Source organism: Mus caroli, chromosome 6 (genome assembly GCF_900094665.2).
Source record: "Mus caroli chromosome 6, CAROLI_EIJ_v1.1, whole genome shotgun sequence".
Taxonomy (NCBI): Eukaryota; Metazoa; Chordata; class Mammalia; order Rodentia; family Muridae; genus Mus; species Mus caroli.
The window spans coordinates 78,229,234-78,253,029 of record NC_034575.1 but is presented as its reverse complement, the minus strand read 5'-3'; the positions used below and the strand labels follow the sequence as shown (position 1 = coordinate 78,253,029).

Here is a 23,796-nt window from a genome sequence, read left to right as displayed (position 1 = left end):
CACCCAAGAGGCTTCTGTCAGCAGAAAGAGCTGAGAAGGAGACACTGGAACCAGCGACCCAAAGACCTCCATCGAAGTGTTGAGATCAGACATGTAGTCATAGGGCCCTACAAGATGCTTTCATCCCTGGTCCCAAGTGAATGCAAGGACAGGGTGGCAGGGCGTCCTTTGAACTTGAAAGGCTAGCACTAAGGCCCATCCCCAAGACTGATATGGCACTGGACTCTGACCCTTACAGGCAGAAGAGTCGGGCTGGCTGTGTGGGACTTTAAAAAAATGATGGGGGTCTGGAGATGTAGACTCGTGAGTAGAGTGCGTGCCTTGAAGACACAGAGCTCCGGGTTCCATCCCTAGCAAACAGCCTAAGTGCAGTGGTGCACAGCTACAGTCCCAGCCTTCAGGAGGTAGAGGCAGGAGGAGCTGCAGTTCAATCATCCCTGGCTACATAGCAAGTTAAGGCCAACGTGGGCTACTTGCAACCTGGCCCCTTCCACCAAAACAAACTGAAGACCAGAAGTGGTAGAGAGAACACCCTGTGTCTGTATGGTCAATAATAAACCTGATGGCCTATGGCTTAAGAAGAAAGGAGGAGGCCGGGCGTGGTGGCTCACGCCTTTAATCCCAGCACTCGGGAGGCAGAGACAGGCGTATTTCTGAGTTCGAGGCCAGCCTGGTCTACAAAGTGAGTTCCAGGACAGCCAGGGCTATACAGAGAAACCCTGTCTCGAAAAACAAAAAAAAAAAAAGAAGAAGAAGAAGAAAGGAGGAGGTGAGACATCCGGGAGGCAGAAAGGATTCTGGGATAGAACAAGGAGCTAGAGATTCCCCCGAGTTGGCCGCATGGTACCTGAGCACAGGTAACCAGCCATGTGGCAGAATGTAGATTGGAATAAATAGGTTATTTTAAGTTGTGATCTAGTCAAAGAGCCTAACTATATGGCCAAGGCATTTGTAAATATATGTTAATTCTCAGTCTTACTTCTGGGAGCATGGGACTAGAGGGAAGAACCAGGCATAATGTCTACAGGAAGCGACATGCTGTCTGAGAAACAGGTGGAAAGCCAGATGGACTCTAAAGACAATATTTCCACCTCCTTTGGGCTCTGTCTGTGGATATAAGGTTCCTGGAAGGAGGCTGAGGGCAGGGTTTCTGACCTACTAGAACCTATATGAAATGGAAATGCATCAGAAATGGAGTAAGAGCTTTCAAAGACAATCGCAGCTGGTTCTGTGAAGAAGAGTTTATTTGCATGTCGGCAACAGGTACCAAGATGTTCACGTTATGAAGGACCTGCTGGGGTTTAACTCAGTTGGCAGAGTGATTGCCTGGCATGCACAAATCCCTCCCTGGGTTCAATCCCCAGCACCGTATAAACTGGGCAAGGTGGTACACTCAGTCATTCACTTTGAAGAAAGAGACAAGAGGATTAAAAGTTCATGATCATAGTTTGCTCATTTGGAAGAAAAGGAAAAAGACAGTGTTCTTGGCAAAAACTGAGATCCAAATCTCTGTGCCCACTGCACTGCAGTCCTCCACCTCAGATCAGAAAATCCTTGACAACAAAGGGGACTGTCTGGTCTAGAAGAACTAGGCAGAGAATCCAGACTGCCTTGAACATCCAGGAATTTGGGAGGTGCTCCAGTTCCAAAGGATCTGACACTCTGGCTTCTGTGAGAACTGCATGCACATAGTGTGTCCACACTAATACAGGCAAATGCTAATACACATAAAATAAGGATAAATCTTTTTGTTTAAGTTGGCATGGCAGTGTGCACCTGCAATCCCAGCATGGGTGACAGAAAGATCCTGAGGCTCACAAGCCAGCCAGTCTAGCTGAAACCAGTAAATTCCAGATTCAGTAAGAGTCTCTGTCTATAAAAAGAAGGCAAGAATGGTTGAGCAAGCCACTTAATACTAATTTCTGTTCTCCCCCCACCACCACCACACACACACACACACACACACACACACACACACACACACACATATACACATACACAGACTGGCAGGAGGCATGGAATTGAAGACAGCCACAAAATCCATACCACACTGGGCACGGAAAGAATTCCAGCCTCACCACCGTGCGCCAGAAAAAAAACAGACCAAAGCCCACCCAACCTTTCTAGTATTGCAAGCTGCGTAGGAAGGAAATACTGGCAGACCCTGGCACCTTAATGCAGGACATCTGTTAGAACACGGGATCCACTAGCCACTGGATCTCTCCAGGCTTCATCCACAAAACCTTCACCTTCTACCGCAGGCCTCCTGAGTGAGATGGGTCTGAGACCATCTGCAGATGACAAGAAAAAGCTGAGGGGGGTGTGGGGGGAAAGGCAGCTCTCCTGCTCATCACTTTCCCTGCTCCACTGACCTCACAGGTTCAGAAGTGACTTGTAAAAACATCTAGGCTGAAGACAGAACCTAATGAGGATCGGGAGGGGCTTGTGACCCCACCCCAACCTGTCCCCACTCTGGCCCAATATACTGTTGGCAGTTAATGGCTGCCCCATAGATTGGATCCATTTTTTGGGGGGTGGGGGAAGTCACTGGTAACTTCAGGAAATAAGGCTCCATCCACACTCATGCAAGCAGCCCTAACTAAACTCAGAATCTCAAGAAACAAAAGACACAGTAGGAGGGAGAGCATTTTGGGGAGGAGAGGGTGATCCCTGGGGACAGGAAGGCAAAGGATTGTATATATGATCAAATATATACATGCATGAAATTGCCAAAGAATAAATCAGGATATATACTTTATAAGAAAACCAGAGGATACATAGAAGGAGTCTGAGAAATCTAAATAGAAACTGAAGAACCAGAACCACAGAGACCCTGGCAGCTCATGAAGGACAGGCAGGGGTCAAGAGGAATCTAGAGCTAAGTCCTAGGCTGAGCTTGGATGGGGCGAAATCATATTCCACACGCACGTTCTGGATCATTCCTCGAAACGGAGAGCCAGACTGGCAGCCACACACAGCCTTCTCTGTGCAGATTCAGCTCCAAGCAGCACAAAACAAACTGCAGAGCACCTGAGCAAGCCAGCACTGACCAGAGCTACACACCCTTGATACAACACCCAGGTCCTTCCCAGGCAGCCTCGCTCAACATTCCAGCCAAGACTACCACGGCTCACACCTTTCTCCCCAACACAACGGAACTCAGCCCATCTGCATCCAGGGCTCTCCAGATGTTTGATTCAAATCATACTAAAAGAAGTTTTTAAAAGTGTGAACAGAGAGGCTGGAGAGATGACTCAGTGGTTAAGAGTCATCACACTGCTCCTCCAGAGGACCCCAGTTCAGTTCCCAGCACCCACGTCAGGCAGTTCCAGCTCCAGAGGACCTGTCACCTCTGGTCTCTGTGGACACCTACTCATATGCACATACCTACAAAAGAATACATAAACATACTTAAAAGCAAAATACATCTCTTTAAAAAGATTTAGACTAGACAGATGACTCATTAGTTAATAATACTTGTTTTTTATGGAGGACCCAGATTCAGTTCCCAGCACTTACATGGTGGCTCAGGGTTGTCCAAACTCTGGTTCCAGGGAATCCAATGCCCTCTTCTGACTTCCTTGGGCACCAGGCTTGTGCATGCCTGGTGCCCAAACATAAATACAAGTAAAACACTCTTATAGAAAAAAATAAAATTGAAAACTCTAAAAATCACATTTTTTTAACGCACGGAACGTTCTTCTAGAGGACCTGGGTTCGATTCCTAGGAAGACTTGACAACCATCTGGAAATCTAGTACCAGGGGGTCCAACCATATTTCTTGTCTCTGCCAAGTGGTGCACAGACATACATGCAGGCAAAACATGCATATAAAATAACAATAAAAAATTTTTTTAATTATTTGTAAAACCTGTAAACAGTGGTCTGTGTCAACTGTAAACATCTTCAGGCCCGTGGGTTTACAAGCCCAGCTGGCTCTTAGTGCCCACCCAAGAATGAAAGGTCTCCTGCCAAAATGATGACCACACCAGCACACGTGCGCATGTGTCATAGATTAGCAAATCTGGAGTTGCAAAAAGATCACTTAACAATTCAGATCCATACAAGTCTCTTCATGCTGCAAGGCTGTACACACAAGCATGCTTCCACCACTCCAGATCGCCAGTGTTGTGTTCAATTAAAACACCAGGCTGGCTCAGCGACTCCATCAGAGATTCAGAGCCATCAGAGAATGCTGCAGTGCATTCTCTCACAAAAATGCAACTGTGCACAGCATGGAGCTCATCTCTGCCATCCAGGCACTCCGAAGGGTGAGGTTAGACGACAGTGGACAGGAGGACATCCTGAGCTGCAAACCAAGTGCCAGCCTCAACTACTTAGTAAGACCATGTCATAAAAAATAAACAAACAAAAAAAGATCAAGAAAAACAAAAGGAGGAAATACACATAACTACATATTATGCAGCCACAGGCGACCACATAAGGGCTGCCATATTTTTAAGTGGGATTGGTTGTTTCAGTGCTTGCTCTAATCCGTTGGGCAAGGGGCTGGAGAGATGGCTCAGCGCTTAAGAGCACCAGCTGTTTTTCCAAGAGGACCCAGGTTCCATTCCCAGCAACCACATGGTGGTTCGAAACTATCTGTGACGCTAGGCTTCTTAAGGCACTGCACACATGTAGGCGCACAGACATACATTCAGGCAAAGCATCTATGTATGTAAAATAAAATAACATTTTAATAATATTAAAAAAAAAATCCAGAGCAACGCCAATTCAGCCACATGGGGGCGCCACTCTGCTCAGTGTCCACCTGTGACTGATCAGGTGTCAAGGGTAATACTGACAAGTGTTGGACTCAAGGTGCCAAAATCACATGTGTCTCTGAGTAAGGGTTTTTAAAAGAGAGCTAAAGAGAAATAGAAGTTCCTTGGGGACGGAGGCGGGAAAGTAGTAATAAAATTAGCATCCCGTGACCATATGAAATTATTTGCTGCCAAAGTAAAACATAAATTGGCAGAAGATGTAATCCTAGGACTTGGGAGGTAGAGGCAGGAGGTTCAGAGAGGTTCAAGGTCACCCTCTGCTACATAAATTAAGTCAGAGGCTAGCCTGGAATATCTGAGCCCTTTCAGTTAGTTTAAGTTGTTAAAATTCTAGGACCCAACAATTGTTACATGGTATTAGAATGCCAGGATTAAAACCAATCTTTCCTATATTCCTGTGCTAGCTAGTTTATATCAGCTTGACTCAAGCTAGAGTCACTGGAGAGGAGAGAGTCACAGTTGAGAAAATTCCTCCATGAAACTAGGCTGTAGGCAAGTCTATAGGGCATTTTCTTAATTAGTGATTGATCGGGGAGGGCCCAGCCCTTTGTGAACTGTATCGTCCCTGGGCTGGTGGTCCTGGGTTCTATAAGAAACAGGCCGAGCAAGCAATGGGGAGTAAGCCAGTAAGCAGCACCCCTCCATAGCCTCTGCATAGCTCCTGCCTCTAGGATCCTGCCCTGTGTGAGCTCCTGTCCTGACTTCCTTCAATGATGAACAGTGATGCCAGAGCATAAACCTACCAACAACCCCCCCCCACCCCACCCCACCCCCGTGCTTGAGACACTCACTATGTAGACCAAGCTGACCTCAAACACGCAGATATCCACCTGTCTCTGCCTCCTGGGTGCTGGAGTAAGAGTGTGGGCCACCATACTTGGATCAAGACCTTTTTTTTTTTTTTTTTTACCAGAATAGTCTGATTCTACAAGACATCCTATCTAAAGCACTGTCATTCCCAATAACTTATTGTCACAATCTTCCCAAAACTGCAGAGGGGTGCAATTTGATGGTGAGGACACTGAAGCTGTAACTGTCAACTCAGACCTCTATTCCAAGCTTCTGTGTGAACCATGACACTTCAGTGTTCTCAACAATAAAGTATAGAAGACAAACACTTAATTATCATATAACACACACAGTTCTCTGCATCCACTCTACACGCCCAGCCTTTTTCCTTGACAGAACATTCAGACCCATAAGATTGGATGCAAGCCACATAAAGGGCTGTGTGTCTTCCCAAAGCCCACACCTGTGCTGAGCTATGGGCACACCCTCCTGGGGAAAAATGCCTGCTCTTCATGAGCTACCAAAGAGGGGTGGGGAAAGGTGCCTGTGGCTCCTCCCTCTGCTGCTTTGGTGTCTTGTTTGTGTATACCACCACTCAACCAAAGGCCTTAGCATGATGTCCCATTCCTCCTTGGTTCCTGGAGTACCTTTCCAGAGACCCATGAACCCTCCAAGTTTGAAATAAGATTATTTTGTGCCAGCATTGTGTTTTCTGACACCCAGAGGAAGAAAATGAAGCAAATTAATTCAGCTGAGTTGTTGTAGGTGTGGAGACACAAAGACACACATATATATACCCTGACACATACATACATACCTACCTACATACATACATACATATGATAGACACAGGGACACACGCATGCACAGAGATACATATACACAGCTACAAATGGACACACATAGACACATACATGAAAGCACACCTGCACACACCCACAAACACACACACGCAGACACACACACATACACTCCCCCACACACCCAAGGCCCTTTCCTGTGGCTTTTTGGATTCAGGGCAGCACCTCTCTGGGAAAGCCTGTCTGAGGCCCTCTGTGAAGGTTTGCACATTTCACTGAAGGACTTCCAAGAGCAAAAATGCCATTTCAACCGCAGAGTATTTACAAGCCAGATCTCAGGTCTAGCCCTGTGCCTCGGGGATATTAGCCAGGAGGCCAGGCAAGGCAAAGCAGCATTGCTTGCTTGAGTCAAGACTTAACCCTTCACGGTCCCTGTCTGAGTGAAAGAATTCTAAGTCCCCACAGCTCAGAAAATGTCTTTGCCCCAAGATAAAAAGTCCCCTCAGAAGGTCTGTTGGGCCTGTGTTCCTTGTGCCTGGCAGCAAAGCATCAGAAGGGAACTTGTTTTTCTCATTATGACAAACTTAAATGACAGAAGCCAAGTCACCCAGAGTCATTTGAAGCAGATGCATTGAAGGCCACACAGCTTTCTGTTCCTAGAAGAAAAAGCAACCTTGTTCCTCCCTCTCCCACACTGCCTTCATCCCCACCACCCTCTGCTGCTCCCAGAACCAGGACTCTTGTATCTAGGCAGGAGCTGGTGACTCCGGCCCCACACTTCTCAAGGCCTTATGCCAGCTGTAGCTCTTACCTCCCTGACACTACAGAGCAGGCACCTGTACCCACAGAGCATAAGGCACCTCAGCAGGTTAAGGTACCTTGAAGGCTCTTCTGAAGGCAGAGCCCGAGAGCTGGAGGGAGGACGGGCGATATGCTGTCCCTGAACTTTACCTGTCCGGATTCTACGAGTGATGATGACTCATGGCTGGGTATTGTGAAAGAAAGTTTCTGTGCTCCACCTATGAACGGTGCAGTGTTTGAAACACCCATCGGGGGCCTTTGTGTGTGTGTGTGTGTGTGTGTGTGTGTGAACAAGTGCACACGTGTGTGGAAGTATGCATGCATGCGTGTGTGTGGAGGCCAGAGGTCAATCTCACCTCCAGTGCCATCCACTTTTTCTGATTATCTTTTTTGTTTTGTTTTGAGACAGGGTCTCTCACTGGCCTGGAATTCACCAAGTATGCTAGGTGGCCTGGCTGGAGAGTCCCAGGAACCCATCTCCCCTGTCTCCACCTCCCCACTGCTGGGATCCCAAGCACACAGCACCATGACATTATTTTACACATAGATTCTGGATTATCAGACTCGGGTCTTGGGCAGCAGGCCCCTCCAGGACTTCCTTAATTATCATTAATTATCATTTCACTGTGTATGAGGCTGCTGCCCAGAACACAGGACAAACAAAGGTCTCTGTGGAAAGGGAAGTGAGCGAGGAGACACTCGTGCAGGGAGATGGTATACGGTTGTGTGTGTGTGTGTGGGGGGAGGTTATGGCTCTCTCACGTGGACTCTCTGTTGTTTTAATTCGGCAGAGACTTCAAGAGAATTTTTGCTCACACCCATTATGCTCTCTCCAGTGGGAATCTTCTGATAGTGAGTGAGAGCTGAGCTGTATCTGAGGCTTTCCCATGCTCACTGCATTCACAGGGATTCTCCCCTATGTGCTGGGGGCTCCTCCTCTCGCCCTCCTTGAACTCATCCCTCCCTGTGTTCTGTACCTGCCTCCTCTTTGCCGACCTCCCCACAAGCTCTGACAATAATGGCCTATGCAGCACAGATAGCTACATGTCCTCACCTCCTACTTGTTCATGAACCCAGTCTTCTCACCTACCACCTCACTGCTCATCACTCAGTGGCCTCCTGATCCCCCAGGCAAAGGTCCTCCAGGTGCACTTGACCCAATCCTGGGCTGTTGATCCCTCCCTCCAGGAAATGCTTCTGTCTGCATTCCAGACTCCCTGTCCAGCTCTCTACACTTCCCCTCCCAATGCTCTTTTCCCTTTGCCTGGAGCTCCATGTGACATCCCAGAAACCCCTGCTCTCAGAGCAGACTGGCACAGAGATGGATTCTGACAAGCTGGGTGAAAATCCTAGGTCTGTCATTGAGAGCTATGTGGATATCTCTGTACCTCCGTTTACTCAGCTATGAAATGGGTACATTTATAGGCATCCTGGGTGCTGGTGGTACTCTGCCGTTCAGAACCTTCACCAATCCCCTTCCTTCCCAATGGTGTTCCATTGCTCCTAATTAGGATCAATACAAGGGTTTAGAATACAAAGCACACTTGAAAAGCACCATCTGGATCTAGTGATGTGGCTCAGTGGGTAGAGTGCTTACCAAGCACGAGGCACATGGATCCCAAGTTCAAGGTCACCCTCAGTTATGTGGAAAGTCTGAGGCTAGCCTGTGCTACATAAGAGCTTGTCTCAAAAGAAACTATAAATAAGTCCTGGAAAGTAAGCACTCATAGCTCTCTTCCCACACTCCGTAACTCCCCCGATCCAATGAGCCATAACATGACTTCACTGACTCCTGCTAGAAGCTGGCTCATGAATTTGCTTTCAGGCCTCTCTTGAATGCCAGACTCTCGAAGCCCACTGACACCTTTCCCCACCTGCACTGGAGGTTGAGTTGGCCAGTCCGAAGCTGAGCTCACTGCCTTCTCCTGCCATGCAGCACCCTCCCCCTCCCCTGCCCCGCCTCCTCCACCCCCCTCTGCCAATGAATGGCTCTACTATCCTCCTCCTGGGTGCTCAGGCCAAAATGCCCCAGTCATCATGGACTCCTGCCCTTCAGTGCTCCTTCATCCACTCGGGCGCCAGAAAACGCTGACTTCAGTGCCAAGTGTTTCTTGGCCCTGGATTCTCTACCCCTGTTACCGGTGTCTCAGAAACTTACTAGCTCTTGCCTGGATGATAGTAACGATATTTAAAACAATCACATGCCCATTACACCTGTAATATGATCAGAGCACACCATGTCACTACAGAATCCTGACACTGGCTCTATTACCCAGGAATGAGGAATCAGAGAAGACAGAATCCCATTCACCATCCAGCCTGAGTAACGCAGGTTGCTGGAGGCAGTGAGGCAAACAGCTGACTCTAGACACCAGGCTTTTACACGCCCCATACTACAGAGACAATTCTGGTGGCTCATCTGACACCTGCCTCATGCTTTTCTAGTGCCTTCTCCACAGCCAGGAAGTTCTGCCATCACAGTGATGCCTGGACCTGATCCCTGCTCTGTGAAACCCTGCAGGAGTTTCTCCAGTGCCTTCCATGTCAAGTTCGACCCTTCCCGATGGAGTGCCTTTGCTGTCCTGCAGACTCACCTCCCGTCTTGCCATCCACTCCTCCCTCATCAGCCCCTCTACCCACATATCCAGTCTCCCTTCCGCACTCCCCCTGAACCTCCCTGCCTGTGGTCCAGACCCAGCTGAAGGGTTCCTCCTCTGGGAGCTCACAGTACTTTGCCATTCTCTACATCTTGGAACATCTCAACTGCAATGGCTTTAACGTGTTACCTAGAACTCCCTTATTAAAAACCCCAAGTTACATGTAAATGACATTTGCAGGTTGCCTTTCAGAGTCAATTAGGAAAAGATAAGGTCACGGATTAGGCCCTCTCCAATGCCTGCCGACATGAGAGGAAGGGGCAAGACCTGAGCTAGGCTGCTTGCTCTGCCTGGGCCAGGGATGCTCTCTACCATATCATGAACCTGCAGAGAGGCCTTCACTGCGTGCTAAACTGGGTTTACAGAGCTATGTACTAAAACAAGACCCCTTAAAAAATAATAAAATGTCCAGCCTGGGGTATGCAGTTACAGCCACAGAAAACAAATTTAGGGAGACATTTATTTGTTGAGTCCTTGGAATAAGTGAGAATTCATGTTCACAATTGGCCCTAGTAATCTGGGAGAAGTCAGGGTGCTCCCCTGCCTCCAGGGAATTTATTTCAGTACAAAGGATTTGCACTGCGATGCCACATCCCTACCTCTGACTCCATCTGTCTCTACACTGGGTCTCTGAGTTCTTGGGTAAACAGAGTCCCTTGCTCATCTATGTCTCCAGGGCCTAGAGCAAAGCCTGGCTGGTAGGAGAGGTATCAGGAAATGGCGACAGGCTGAGGTGAGCAGGCACACACATCACGGCTACCAAGTCATCGAAATGAGACCAGAGGATGCCTCACCTTCACATGGTGTCCTTCCTAGAACAATGTCCAAGGTATTACCGTTAGAATTCGCATGAGATTCTCAGGGTGTAACCCTGGAGAATGCCCCAGCTAATCATTTCTGCCCCGTGGTGAAGGGACCAAGTCCTTGAGGTAGACCAAGTAGCCAAGCAACAGGAGATCAGAGAAAGTTGCATCAAGATTAGCATAGAAAATTCATCCTTGGTAGAGAAAGAGGATCCCCTTCCCTGTCTGGGCTTCATTGAACAGAGGCAAGAAGAAAAGAGAAACATAAAACAGAGAGCCAGCGCTCAGGGAAGGGTCAGCCCACTCAGGGCCTAAGCTTTCTCTCCGTTCACCAGCCCACTCCCAAGTCTTGTGAGTGAGTCCCTGTCCTTTGCTAACAAACTGTTCATTTCTATTTCTAGAGTCATGTGTCCTTGGTCCAGTTCTTTGCGGTGGGACCTAACAACCTGGATATATCAGCTTGTGCCCTCAGGACTCAGGTCCACGCCTGTAGAACTCACATCCCCATCCACTCCCTATTGCACCTCAGGGTGGCATCACAAGTGAGAGGCTGTTAGAGGTTGCTCGGCTAAGAGGCACACTGGACAGAGAACCTTGAGAAAGTAATACACTCTGTCTTCTTCAGACAGAGGTGCCACCTGCCCCTTCCTTGATGGCTGCTGTGATATGTCTTGTCCTAACCCGATGAACAAGCAAGAGGACAGCAGGCTGTGTTTGTATAGAAGCCTAGAAAGCCAGCCTTCGTCAGCCCTTGTGACTCTCCCGCCCTGAACAGGAACAAGATCCCCTGAAGTATGCTCCCTCGGGCAGATCTGTCTGAGTGACAGATCAGCACAGGGCAAAGGGAGAGGGTTCACTCAGTTTGAGTGTTCTGGGAAAAGCTGTTTTCCTCTGAAGTGGCCCCTCTGCTGAGCTGTACTTCCGCCTCCTCTCACAGTGGAGGACAAAGTGCAGGCTGCCTCTGGGATCAAATCTGGGGCAGCGGGAGGAGGAAGAAAGTGAAGGAGCTCCAAAGTTGTAAGCCAGTCAGCGAGGAGGAAAAGCAGGAGGAAGTGTCTCTGTCTCTGTCTCTCTGCTGGCCTTGATCATAAGAACTTAGTATGTCGCTGACAACGACCTTGACTTCTGATCCTCCTTCCTCCCCCCTCCCAAGTGCTGGGATTACAGCATGTTCCACCAAACCCAGTTTGTGCAGTCCTGGGAATTGAACCCAGGGTTTGGTGCAAGCTGGGCAGCACTCTACCAACTGAGCTACATCCCCCTATCCTTTTTTTTCCCTTTCTTGTCCTTAGGATCAGTCTACCTAACTAAAGCTTCATCCCTGGGGCTGGGGCCTAACACCCACCTCAGCGACTCCTGTACTAACCAGAAGTTCCCTTTTGGAGTCCTCTTCTCCAGGGTTGGTTAGATGGTCTTCAGAAGAGGACACCCTCACCTGCCTCCATCCTCCAAGCTTTAGATGGAAGGATTTTCCCCCGTTCCTGTTACCACAGTTGTTAAGCGTCAGAGCCTGGGCCCTAGTGGCTCTAATGAGCCAGTCTCAGCTATCCACACATCACAAAGCCAGTTAAACAGACTCCAGTAAAAACTAGATAAAAGAGATCTAATCAGGCATTAGGAACAGAAACAAAGAATTCTAGTGACATTCTCCACCCTGGGTCCTGATGTGAAATTTAGGTTAAATCTAAGCAGTACGGGTCACGATGTGGTCCTGGGTCCTCCATCCCTGGTTTTTGGCCCAGGTAGTCTGACAAGTTTCTGAACTGTACAAAGTCTCTCTGTGGGACACAAGCTCCTGCTCTGGCTGGTGACAGTGTCCCAGCCTTTTCCTTCTCCCATCACAAGATTCCAGGGGACATTCAGTTTTTGGATTGCCCCATTATCTTCTTCATCTTGTTCTCCATTGCTCTTGTGCTGTGTAGCTACACAGCCGTCTCCCTATCTCTCCACTCGGCTGGGCACATCCTGAAGGTGAGGCGTTGGGGACTCCTGGGCTGGGGCTTTTGTTCACTTATCTCTCCACAAGTGCCTGCCTCTGCCCTAGGGGTGGGTGGTGGGTGTTGAATGGTAGACAGAGTCAAGTTTAGGGATGACTGCAGAGGTACCTCCATCAATTAACCAGTCAGTAAGTGCACATGAAAGGCTTTAGGTTCAGGGAATTGTGTCAGCCCTGATAGGCACAGACCTGCTGGATTAGAATAGGCCCAAATATCAAAATATCTTCTAGTTCTCCATGAATCTCTGTCTCAATTTCTTTCCCTCAGTCTCTGCCTCTGCCTCTCTCTCCCTAAGTCTGAGAAAACTCATCCATTACTTAGTCATCTACACGGACGTCGAGATGCTATAAAGGGAACTGTCTCAAAGCCAGGGCTCTGTCTACAGGGGCCATCCACATAGTTTATCAGCCAGGGCTTTGAAAAGAAAACAAAACAGCCATGCACAGCTACTGAGCTCAGCTTTCTATTGACTACGGTTTCTTTGCTTACTGGAGACAGTATCCCTCCTCCACTCCCAGCCTCTGGTCCCCTGGCCCCAGGAGGAAACAAGGCCAACAGAGATAGAGGGTAGAATCACCATTCAAAGCAGTCTGCACACCTAAACTAGGAATGTCCATTCCATTGTTTCCAGCAGTACAGGGACAGACAGCCGGACTGTGGACAAACCACACCTTCCCAGGCCTATCTCTGGGTCTCCATTCCCCACCAAACCTCTATCTGCCCAGCCCTTTCTTAATCATCTGCTTTGTACCTGAGTTTCCTGATACTCATGCTTTTTGATCACTCAGCCCCACCATGCACATGCACACGCACACGCACACGCACACGCACACCAAGCCCAGCATGCACATCTCCTATGACCATGTGTCTCCAGCACCCAGCACTAAGCTGTACATTGCATCCACATTCCAAGTTCTAGGTGACACCTGACCGAGTCAGGCAGAGATCCTAATAAAGGACCCAAACATGTCCTCCTAAGCCAACAGGATGTGCAGCAAGTCTAACAGCCAGGTACATCTCACAGAGACTATGGTGAATCATTCATGGGAGAGCCAACAGGGTGTGGCATCAGAGACCCCAGTTGGTCCTGAGACTGACACCCCACCCCACCACTCTAAGCAGGTTATTTTCTGGGTCAGACTATCCAAACCTCAAATAGAAGAGATGCCCAGGTCTTGGATCTGGCTTTTCTTCCTATCTCTAATAACTTAGGGGAATCTGTCTCTGGCATCAGCAACTGGTGACCTAGGACCCAAGTGACAGGAAGGTTAGGGTGGGAAGGGGGTCCCTTTTCTGCAGGGACCACCAAGTTCTCTTATGGACTAATAAGCAGGAAGTACTCACTCCGATACACACGCTATGGATCACCCCTCGCCAGAGCGCTTCCCGAACCCCCTAACACAACAGAGTCCCCGCACCACACAAGGGGAACTCACTCCTTTCAAGTTTAGGGAGCAGCCTGCTGCAATGAGCAGACTCTGTGTGGAACAACTGATCGTGAAGGCAGAGTACACAAATGTGCAGGGATCTGGGCAAAGGAGTCGAACACGGCCCACCAGAGCAAGCCCCACCCCCCCCGCCCCCCACCCCAGGACCAGCAAGGATCGGATTTGGCTTTCAAAGCCAAGGTTGCTTTGAGGGAAACAGGATTCTAAGCTGGTAAAGTGACCAGCTGTGTAATCTAGTATCCAGTGACAGAGCTCAGCAATGGGGCTGCAAACCTGGCTCTCCAATACTCCATTATGAGAAGCATTAAAGTCCCTCAACAAAGTTTACCTTTAATAGATAAATATGCCTTTGGAAACTCTTAGAGAGAAGACATAGTCCCCTGTGTATTCACATCCCTCACCAAAATCCCTTCTTCATATCTGAACCTCTCTCCCAAGTAGGAGTGTTAACTGCATTTCCCTCTGCTATCTTCCCAAGGACTGAGTGCTGATGTCCCAGCCTGACACACTTAAACTCCATTTAGCAGCAAGGTCAGCATGACAAAGGGGCCAGCGTCTGACCCTTTGGTAACTGCAAGCAAAGCAAAAAGGAGAAGGAACCCCAGGGTTGCTGATAGGACAGTCTTGGATCCTAAGCATGGCTCTGGTTAAAAAAGAACAGACATGTGTTTAGGTCCCCACTAATCTAGTCGACAAATCTCAGATCACATTCACTGAACATTAGCTGAGTCTCATACAATCCCTTGCTTACCTTTGTAGCAAGAAGAGTGTGTGAGCTGGGCGTGGTGGTGCATGCCTTTAATCCCAGCACTCAGGAGGCAGAGGCAGGCGGATTTCTGAGTTCGAGGCCAGCCTGGTCTACAAAGTGAGTTCCAGGACAGCCAGGGCTANGTCTACAAAGTGAGTTCCAGGACAGCCAGGGCTACACAGAGAAACCCTGTCTCGAAAAACCAAAAAAAAAAAAAAAAAAAAAAAAAAAAAAAGAAGAGTGTGTGTTCTGAAATCCAAATGTTTATGTGAATGTTGGCCCCACCACTAATGAGCTGTGTGACATGAGGCAAATGTTGCAGCCTCTCTGTGCTTCTGCAATGAACTTCGTAGTGATGATACAATATCGAGCGAGTCAAAATTCATGGAGTGAGCATGGCACGGGGCAGGCACTTTGTCTTAAAATGGACAATTATCCTATTAGTTCGTCACACTGGCCTGCAGAGAATGCAGCTTGCTCTCCCTGTAAGACTCCCAGAGGGTCTGAGCCCACTTTCCCAAAGTCACACAGTTTACAGGTGACAAAGCTGGGATTAGAATACAGACAACATCCAAAGCCTTTGAGCTCAGCAGGTATTGTGAGCACAGCCCCATACCAGACTCAGTATGTGGGTATCAGTGGAAAGGTGAGCACCACGGGGTCCCCTACTGTAAATTCTGCAAATGAGATACTGAAGAAATAAAGGCAACTGGGTAGGGCAGCAGGGAACAAGGACACTGTCCTAAGAAATGGAGAAAAGCTCCCATCCAGAAGAGACTGAGTTCTAGACCAAAGAAAGATGAGCAGTCTGCCAAGCCACTAGGGTGGGGAAGGTGGGGTCAAGAGGTCAAAACAGCAGAGGATCAGTGAACTGGGATGTGTTGGAAGCATGGCAGAAGGGCTAGAGGTTGAGGGTGGGCAGGGAAGCCAGGAGCTGGTGTGCAAGGTCACAGATTAGACTTCACCCCTCAAGAGACCGGCTCAGGGCTGCTGTTAATGACTGACAGACACCTGTAGACCCAGGTCCTTTCTGTAAGCAACGGAGAAGCAAGAAAGGTGTGGGGCAGGCCAGCAGCCTGGTGGGAACCCAGCAGTGGAATTCTGACTCTGGGGCTGCAGGTGGGGGTGGGGATATGAGAACAGGGGCTGGGGTAATCTGGAAAGGAGGGGAGTTGGAATACTGGCTCTCTGTGAGCCAGTTCGTTAAGTCAGGGTGACCCAATGAAAGCACAAGTGGTAATGGGCCAGAGGTATTGTGGGGAGAGGGCTCTCATGAGCAGTCCACCAAGTGAACAGCATCCTCCCTCACCCACAGGGTGAGGGCCGAAAGTATCTCCAGCTATTACCAGACTTCCCTTAAGGGCCACAATTAAAGCACATGTGGCACACACACACACACACACAAAATACAAAATAAAATATCTCTAAAATTAAAATTAAGCTCCACCATCTTTATTACTTGGTTGACATCGGGTCTTTTTGACTTTGGTATTTTGAGACAGAATCCTGTGGAACGAGGTTGGACTCAAACTCATTTTGTGGCCACAGATGACCTTGAGCTTCTGATCCTCCGGCTTCCACTTCCCAAGTGCTAGCCGCCCCCACCCCCACCCCACCCCAACCCCTCCAACCTCCACCCCTGTGTGCTACAACACTCTTGGCCCCACTATTTATTTTTCCGAAGAGAAAACAGCCACAAGAAGGCATAACCAAGACTGGTGGTCTGACCCTGGCTTCCTTGACACCGGACTTGACCTCAAGCCGGGCCCGCAGTGGCAGAATAACAATTACACTGCCTGGAGGGGAGGGAGGGGCTGAGAGAGCGCGGCAGCCGGGCAGTACGCTCTTCACTGAGCTAGGACGGCAGCCGGCTCTAAATAAACGCTTTGGATTTGAACGGAATCGCGATGTATTTGCTATAAAAGGTAAAGGCTTGGTCTTCCCTGAGTGTAAGCAGGCAGGAGGTAGCAGATTTCTTGCTCAGACTGGACTGGTGAACCATCTTTAGGGCTGGACTTGGGGTGTGGGGCACAGACCTGTTGGGATCCAAATTCACACTAGACCCTTTGCAAACTGCGAGGCTCAAGGCCGCTTACTCCCTCCTTTCCTTTTGTCCATTTTTAAAGCCAGGATTCCTAGAAGTTCCGGCCACAGGCCTAAGGTTGGAAAAGGAGTTTAACTAAGTAGCAAAAATGAAACTACCCGGCTTCAGAACCGTACTGGTTTGTCTTCATGCCCTGCAAGGATCACTTTCCTCAATCCCCAGTCGTCGGGACCCCTCACCCCCAGACCTGAGGAGTCCCTCTACAGCAACAGAGCGTCACATTTAAAGCTTTAGGGGGCGCCAACAGCCTTAGAACGCCACGGTCCACTCCGATCTCGGGGATCTGGGGGCGCGCGGGGGCGGGGGGGGGGATCGCCAAATAAGTGTCAATAGTTCAGTGGCTCCGAGAAGAGTTAGCTAAGTACTTCGCTAGGCCGGCTTCAGGTGGGTTAATCCCCAGCAAAGCCTAAATTCGCCGCCGCCGGCTGGCCCGCTCAGCCAAGCTCCAGGGATTGGAGCAGCTAAGAGAAGCGCCCTGATTTGGAATTCACGAGTTCTCCAAAGCCCAAGGCAGAGGGTAAGAGTGGTCTGACCAAGCCAAACAGGATCAAGAGGCTGGGGACGCCAGGAGGAAAAGGAAGCAAAAGAAGAAGGCAGGACCGGTGCTAACACCTGGACAGGGGTTTGGGAACAAAGCGGTAGTCTGGGATCCGAAGAGCACTAAAGAATTCCCGCTCAGCAGAATTAGAGTGTCCCCGCGCCCTGAGCGCCCTTCGGGGGAAGCAGCTTACCTTCTCTAGGACGGCTGGCGCGTACTTCCGGGGACCGAGCAGGGGGGCCTGGAGTGGATCAGATCACCTAGGGAAGGGCACAGCAGTGTGCTGCTGCGCCCTGTGGCTGGGGCACCCGCGCGCCGGAGAGCAATTTGGGGCGGCCCTCCCCAATCAGGGCTGAGCACGGAACGCGCACACCCAGTCTCCGGACTCCTCCAGCCCTGCACACTCTAGAGGAGCTTGAGTCCGTGGGAGGAAAAGGTTGTCTCATTTCCTTCGGTCTCCCCCCCCCCGCTACCCCACCCCCGCCCCTCGGCTCCGGACCTGCCCTCCATCCCGCTCCCCGCCCCCTTCCCCACGTGGGCGCCGCGAGACGCGAAACCTGAACGGCTGCTCCAACTTAGTTCAACTTTGGCAACTCTTGCCTGCCTCCCCGCGCTTCCCACCGTCCCCTGGGTTACATGATCTCCCCATCCGCGGTCCCCACCTTGTCCTGAACTTCCAACATTTCCCTCTTTACTACAAGGAGCCCAGATCTGCAAGCAGACATCCAACCCTACCCCCAACCCTCATCGGCTTATTCCTGCCTGGTGGACTGCACTCATTGAGCCAGCTTTAAAACCCCAAGTCCAGACAGGAAATAACCACTTACTTTGTTAAATTTGATCGACTCTTTTTTTCTGAGTGGAGAGTTTAAAGCCTGATGCATAATCTCCAAGGAATGTTCGTTTGTATCAGAAGACAGCCATTACCACTTTTTGGCCTTGCTTGCCTGGGTTTGAAGTTTTGTTAATCTACAGGAGTATTTATGCAGCGGCCACAAGGAGCTTGGTGCAGAACAGGCTAGAATGACCCCAAAGGACATCCTGTTCCTCGGCAGTTAGCACAGGTAACTGGGGCAAAGATAGGAGTGGACCAGTCTTAATGGTAGAGCTTTCCGTTTTTGTGAGGACAGTCTAGACAGACAGGCAGGCAGTGAAAGACAAGAAGAAGGAGGGGAACAGAAGAGACCGCCCTGCCAGCCCAAGAAAGGGTGTTGCTGGGAACCAGGGCAACTGAAAACCAAGGGCTCAGATGGTAGAGAAATTGGATGGAATAACCAGGGACCAAAGGGGTCATCAGAATTCCAGGTGCCCTCAGGAACTGCTATCAGAAGCATAATCTAGAAACAGCTGCTGCTCTCCTGCCCCTCTGGACCTGACTCACTGAGATTCTACATTCTGACCGAATGCCCTGATTCAGATGCTATTTGGAAGTGTTGCTTTCAAGACCATTGGTGGCATGGTGGACTGAATATATCAGACCACAGAGCCCTGGCTGGACTTTAAGCTATTAGGTTTAAAAAATGAGAAGAAACCCAGGTCCACTCATACGATCACTGAATTTGTCTGAAGAGGGGCTCCCAAGTGTGTTTCTGAAAGTTGATCAGACAGAGCCAGAGCTGAGAGCCATAGTCTACACTTGTTCAAATGGTGCTTGCTTTATTTAACCTTGAAATGCAGTGCTTTACCTCAAAGAAAGCAATCGCAGGGTCCTGATGTAAACACAGACCAGTTGTCTTCTCTTATGGAAGCTACTGGTCTGGCAGAAAGGGCCTTGCTTCCTCGGTGTCTCGAGCAACCAGTTCTAGCTTTTGGACGGCCACTAAACTACTCCCTGAACTTGAATAAGGCCTCCTCTCCAGACTTCAGTTTTTCTTATCTGTAAAAGATACACACACTTAACCAACTCCAAATTCCATACCCAGGCCCTCGGCACACTCCCCATAACTGGGCAGCTGTATCAGCAGGCAGATGGAGAGGCAACACAAAGGATTCGTGACGTCATGCTGTGTTTGCAGTCACCTGGGCATGCTTGAGATCACAGGTTGGATCTGGACCACACACAGAGCTGATGCTCAGTATGTGGGATAAAGGGATGGACCAACCACAGCTTCCTTCCGGTAGGTGGCCAAGACCTTCTCCAGGACCATTTGGCCTTAGACTGGTTTAAGGAGAACTTTTGGATCCAGTCCAGACCCTATTCATTTATCCCCTAGGCTGAAGAAAAGACATTGGAATACTCTGACCCCATTTGGCTTTGGATATGTTTATTATTGCTACTAAGAGATGCTAATATATGCTGAGTTCTTAGAACAAGCTTCATCCTACTGAAATGAAGCCTTGCTCCCTGATAATGAAGCAGACAACACTGAACTGCCTCTCAGCAGTGTTGGGGAAGAAAGCTACTATCTACATAGTTCCGTTTCTTGATGTGCGGCCTCACTGATACGGACAGAGGATGCCCCTACACTGGGCCTCCCTGCACCATTCACAGGGCTCTCTAGATTCCAGTGAGCAGATGGGCATCACCTGCCCTGACAACAGCCCAGTCAAATAGATGGAGAAAGATCTAGAGCCCTGGAGTTTCTCCAGTTAGCAAAGGAGATATGGTTATTTAGATCTTTCCATGGCATTCCCTTTGAGCACAAATACTGTAACGATAACAAAATCTGACTGGAGAGTAGCTGTGGCCCTGCCTGCCCTTTGTGCCACCCCCACTGCTGCGACGTCAAAAGCTCTGTGTGTGCTCACATGTGACAACAATTTGGTAATATTACAGAAGTTCATGTGGCAAACGCATACTGGCTATTGCCTCAAAAAAAAAAAAATGCAGCCTCAGCTAGGTACGGTGGCTCAAGACCAATTCCAGAACATGGGAGTCTGAGGCAGGAGGATTGTCATGAGTTTAGACAAGGCAGTAAGCACCAATGTGAGATACTTTCTGAAACAAACCAAATCCTTTGAGCCCAAAATATGGCTCACTGGGTAATGATGCTTGCTGCCAAGTCTCGGGATCATCGAACTGAATCCCACAAGATGTCCTAACCTCCATGTCACACACACACACACACAAGAAAAGACAGCAAAATGAAAAATAAAGCCAAACAACAATGAAAACCCACCAACCTGGAGGTTTTTTCATTTACTAATGAACAGAGTATGACACAAATCTAGACAGGGAGGACTGAAGAAACAGCTCCAAGCTGAAGCCAAGGGGAGCCGATAGATCACTCTAGTGTGCTCCAAGACTGTACACTGCTGTGGGGACTACGTGAGATGTGTTAAGAAAGATCCTCACCCTGATTTTTCTGGCACCAGGATGTGCATGTACTTACCAATGCAACTCAACTTCCCTGTCACTTCCTGGACACTGCCTGTCCATCACAGGCAATGGTCCTGGTCACCCTAGGCAACCTCGATGCACGTTATACTCAACACTCTCCTGTGAACTGGCCTCCAATCACAGGGCAGGATCCAGACCAGAAAGCTTTTTAAACGAACACATCATGGGGAAAAGTGTGGAGTCAGGGTCTACAATCCTGTGTGTAGGGATGTAGAGAAAGACCCAAGGGCCTCAAAGACCAGGAGAGTCTAAGACAATGAGGACCACAATAATAAAAGGGTCAAGTCTGGACCCTGCCCGGGGCATGTTAACAACGCCACGCTGGGCATGATGGTACATGCTTGTAACACCCTTTCACCCACACTCCCTACTCTGGAGGCTGAAGCAGAAAGATTTCCCTTAGCTCCAGGACAGCTGGGCTACAGAGTGAATTTCAACCTAGCTTCAAAAACAGTGAGACCTCTGCCCTAAAAAAAAAATAATAAAATACAATATGAAACAAATAAGTCAATGAAAACAACAAAAGCCGAGTCTGGAATATGAGACTCTCAGTGTCTTTTCCTATGGCTATGGTAAAATACCCTGACAAAAGCAGTTTGAGAAAGGGATTTGTGATGGTTCATAGTTCCAGATTACAATCCATCACAGCAGGAGCCTCCCAGCTTATAGGAGCCAGTAACAACACATCTGCAGTCGAGAAAGGGGACCAGCTGGGTGGTGGTGGTGCTCACCTTTAACCCCAGCACTGGGAGGCAGAGGCAGGCAGATGTCTGAGTTTGAGGACAGACTAGGCCACTCAGAGAAACCCTGTCTCAGACACCCAAAAAAGGTAAGGAAAGGGAACAACGAGAAAGGCATACTCAGGCTCTGTTCCATGTTATCAAGTACAAAGTCTCCTGCCAGGAAATATGTCACTGCACAGTCAGGATGTGTCTTCCCGCAGAGATTAATCCCCTACAGGCATTCCCATAGGTCTTTCACCTTTGTGATCCTGCAGAGCATCAACCAACCAACCAAATAACAATGTCTACTGCGCCCACAATCCCAGTACTCAATAGGCTAAAACAGGAGCTCCCAGTGAATCAGGGATTACATGCCTACCTCAGAAACAGACCCTGCCTTCAAATAACAGCAAAAGGAAAAACAAATGGATAGTAATCCCTGGACTTGCCCTGTCTCTTGACTGGCGAAGTCAGCCCTTATGGTTGAGGGGAAGAAATCTGGTTCCCTCGTGAGAAAGTACGAGTGATTGAAACCAGAGTCTGTCCCCTGTCCTGTGGCGATGCTTTTACAAGAAGCTGCAAACTCGCAGCTCTTATTAATTCCAGAAGCAGTAAATGATCTCCAGGAGAGCTGGAGCGGGACAGGCGTTGTACACCAAATACCAGGAGACAAAGGAAATTGCCTCATGGCCCAACAAGATGCTAATGCATGGGCAGACAGAGACACTGATGTCCCGCAATGATGTCACTGGAGGAAAATCAGGAGGCTGAAACATTTCTTTGAATGTTCTGCCCTACAGTCATCCTGTATCTATTCATCTTGGCAAAAGTGAGCTTGAAAAGAAAATGTATAGTCTCTTATGATGTTAGGATGGGGGTGCTCAGTTGCCTAGGGTGTGGAAAGTCCTGACTTCAGTCCCAAGTACTACAGAGAACTGGGTATGGTGGCACACATCTGTAACCTCAGCCCTGAGGAAGGTGAAGGTAGGAGAACCTTAAACTCAAGGTTATCCTAAGCTACGTAGAGAGACTGAAGCTATCTTGGGCTACATGAAACCATGCTTTTTGGTTTTTGTTTGTTTGCTGATTTTAATCACCAACCAAATGAACCATTAAACAAAATGTTAGTTTGACAAGAAAATCAAGAAGAGGGAAGACCAACGGGTAGATACTTCATTCCTCCTTAGAATAGGGAACAAAATACCCATGAAAGGAGTTACAGAGACAAAGTTTGGAGCTAAGACGAAAGGATGGACTATCCAGAGACTATCCTACCGAGGGATCCATCCCATAATCAGCCACCAAACCCAAACACTATTGCATATGCCAGCAAGATTTTGCTGAAGGGACCCTGGTATAGCTGTCTCGTATGAGGCTATGCCAGTGCCTGGCAAATACAGAAGTAGATGCTCACAGTCATCTATAAGATGGAACACAGGACCCCTAATGGAGAAGCTAGAGAAAGTACCCAAGGAGCTGAAGGAGTTTGCAACCCTTTAGGTGGAACAACAATATGAACTAACCAGTACCCCCAGAGCTCGTGTCTCTAACTGCATATGTAGCCGAAGATGGTCTAGTAGGCCATCATTGGGAAGAGAGGCCCCTTGGTCTAGCAAACTTTATATGCCCCAGTACAGGGGAATGCCAGGGCCAAGAAGTGGGAGTGGGTGGGTAGGGGAGCAGGGCGGGGGGAGGGTATAGGGAACTTTCAGGATAGCATTTGAAATGTATATAAAGAAAATATCTAATAAAAACAAAACAAATGTTAGTTTGTTTGCGTGTGATGGGGCATACCTATAACGAGACACCTGGGAGGTAGAAGCAGGAAGATGGTGACTTCAGGTTCATATTCTACTATGTAGTGACTCTGAAGCCAGCCAAGGCTGGACAACACCCTACCTCAAAATAAACAAACAGACAAACAAAAAGCCCAATACAAAATGTTAGTTTGGGAAAGGCAAGTTACCCAACTCTCCTCCCTCTTCTTTCGCTCTCTTTAGCTTCCTTTTCATTTTTCTTGTCAACGTAGTGACTCATTTTTGCCACTACATTCCATAGCAAAGGGATTTCTGTTAAGTCCCATGGGCCATCATTAACCAGGTGACATTTAAATTCATCCAACTTTTGGCAGCCTTTTAAAGTACAGCTACTCATATAGCAGTGTAAGCTACTGTATTAGCCAGGGTTCTCTAGAGTCACAGAACTTATGGGTAGTCTCTCTATAGTAAAGGAATTTGTTGTGATGACTTACAGTCTGTAGTCCAA

General features: G+C 48.7%; 1 protein-coding gene across 3 annotated transcripts in view; it reads right to left on the bottom strand.

Moving 5' to 3' along the window:
• The window catches only part of Eva1a (eva-1 homolog A, regulator of programmed cell death), a 52,565-nt gene extending 34,651 nt beyond the window's left edge, over positions 1–17,914 (bottom strand). The window contains exon 1 of one of the 3 annotated variants that reach the window (XM_021164917.2): positions 17,663–17,914. The gene's annotated coding sequence lies outside the window, so the exon portion shown is untranslated. Of the gene's footprint in view, positions 1–7,184; positions 7,421–17,662 lie in introns of those variants that run through there. The other 2 variants (XM_021164918.2, XM_029478477.1) reach the window with 2 other exon arrangements.
• Between the last annotated feature and the right edge of the window lie 5,882 nt (positions 17,915–23,796).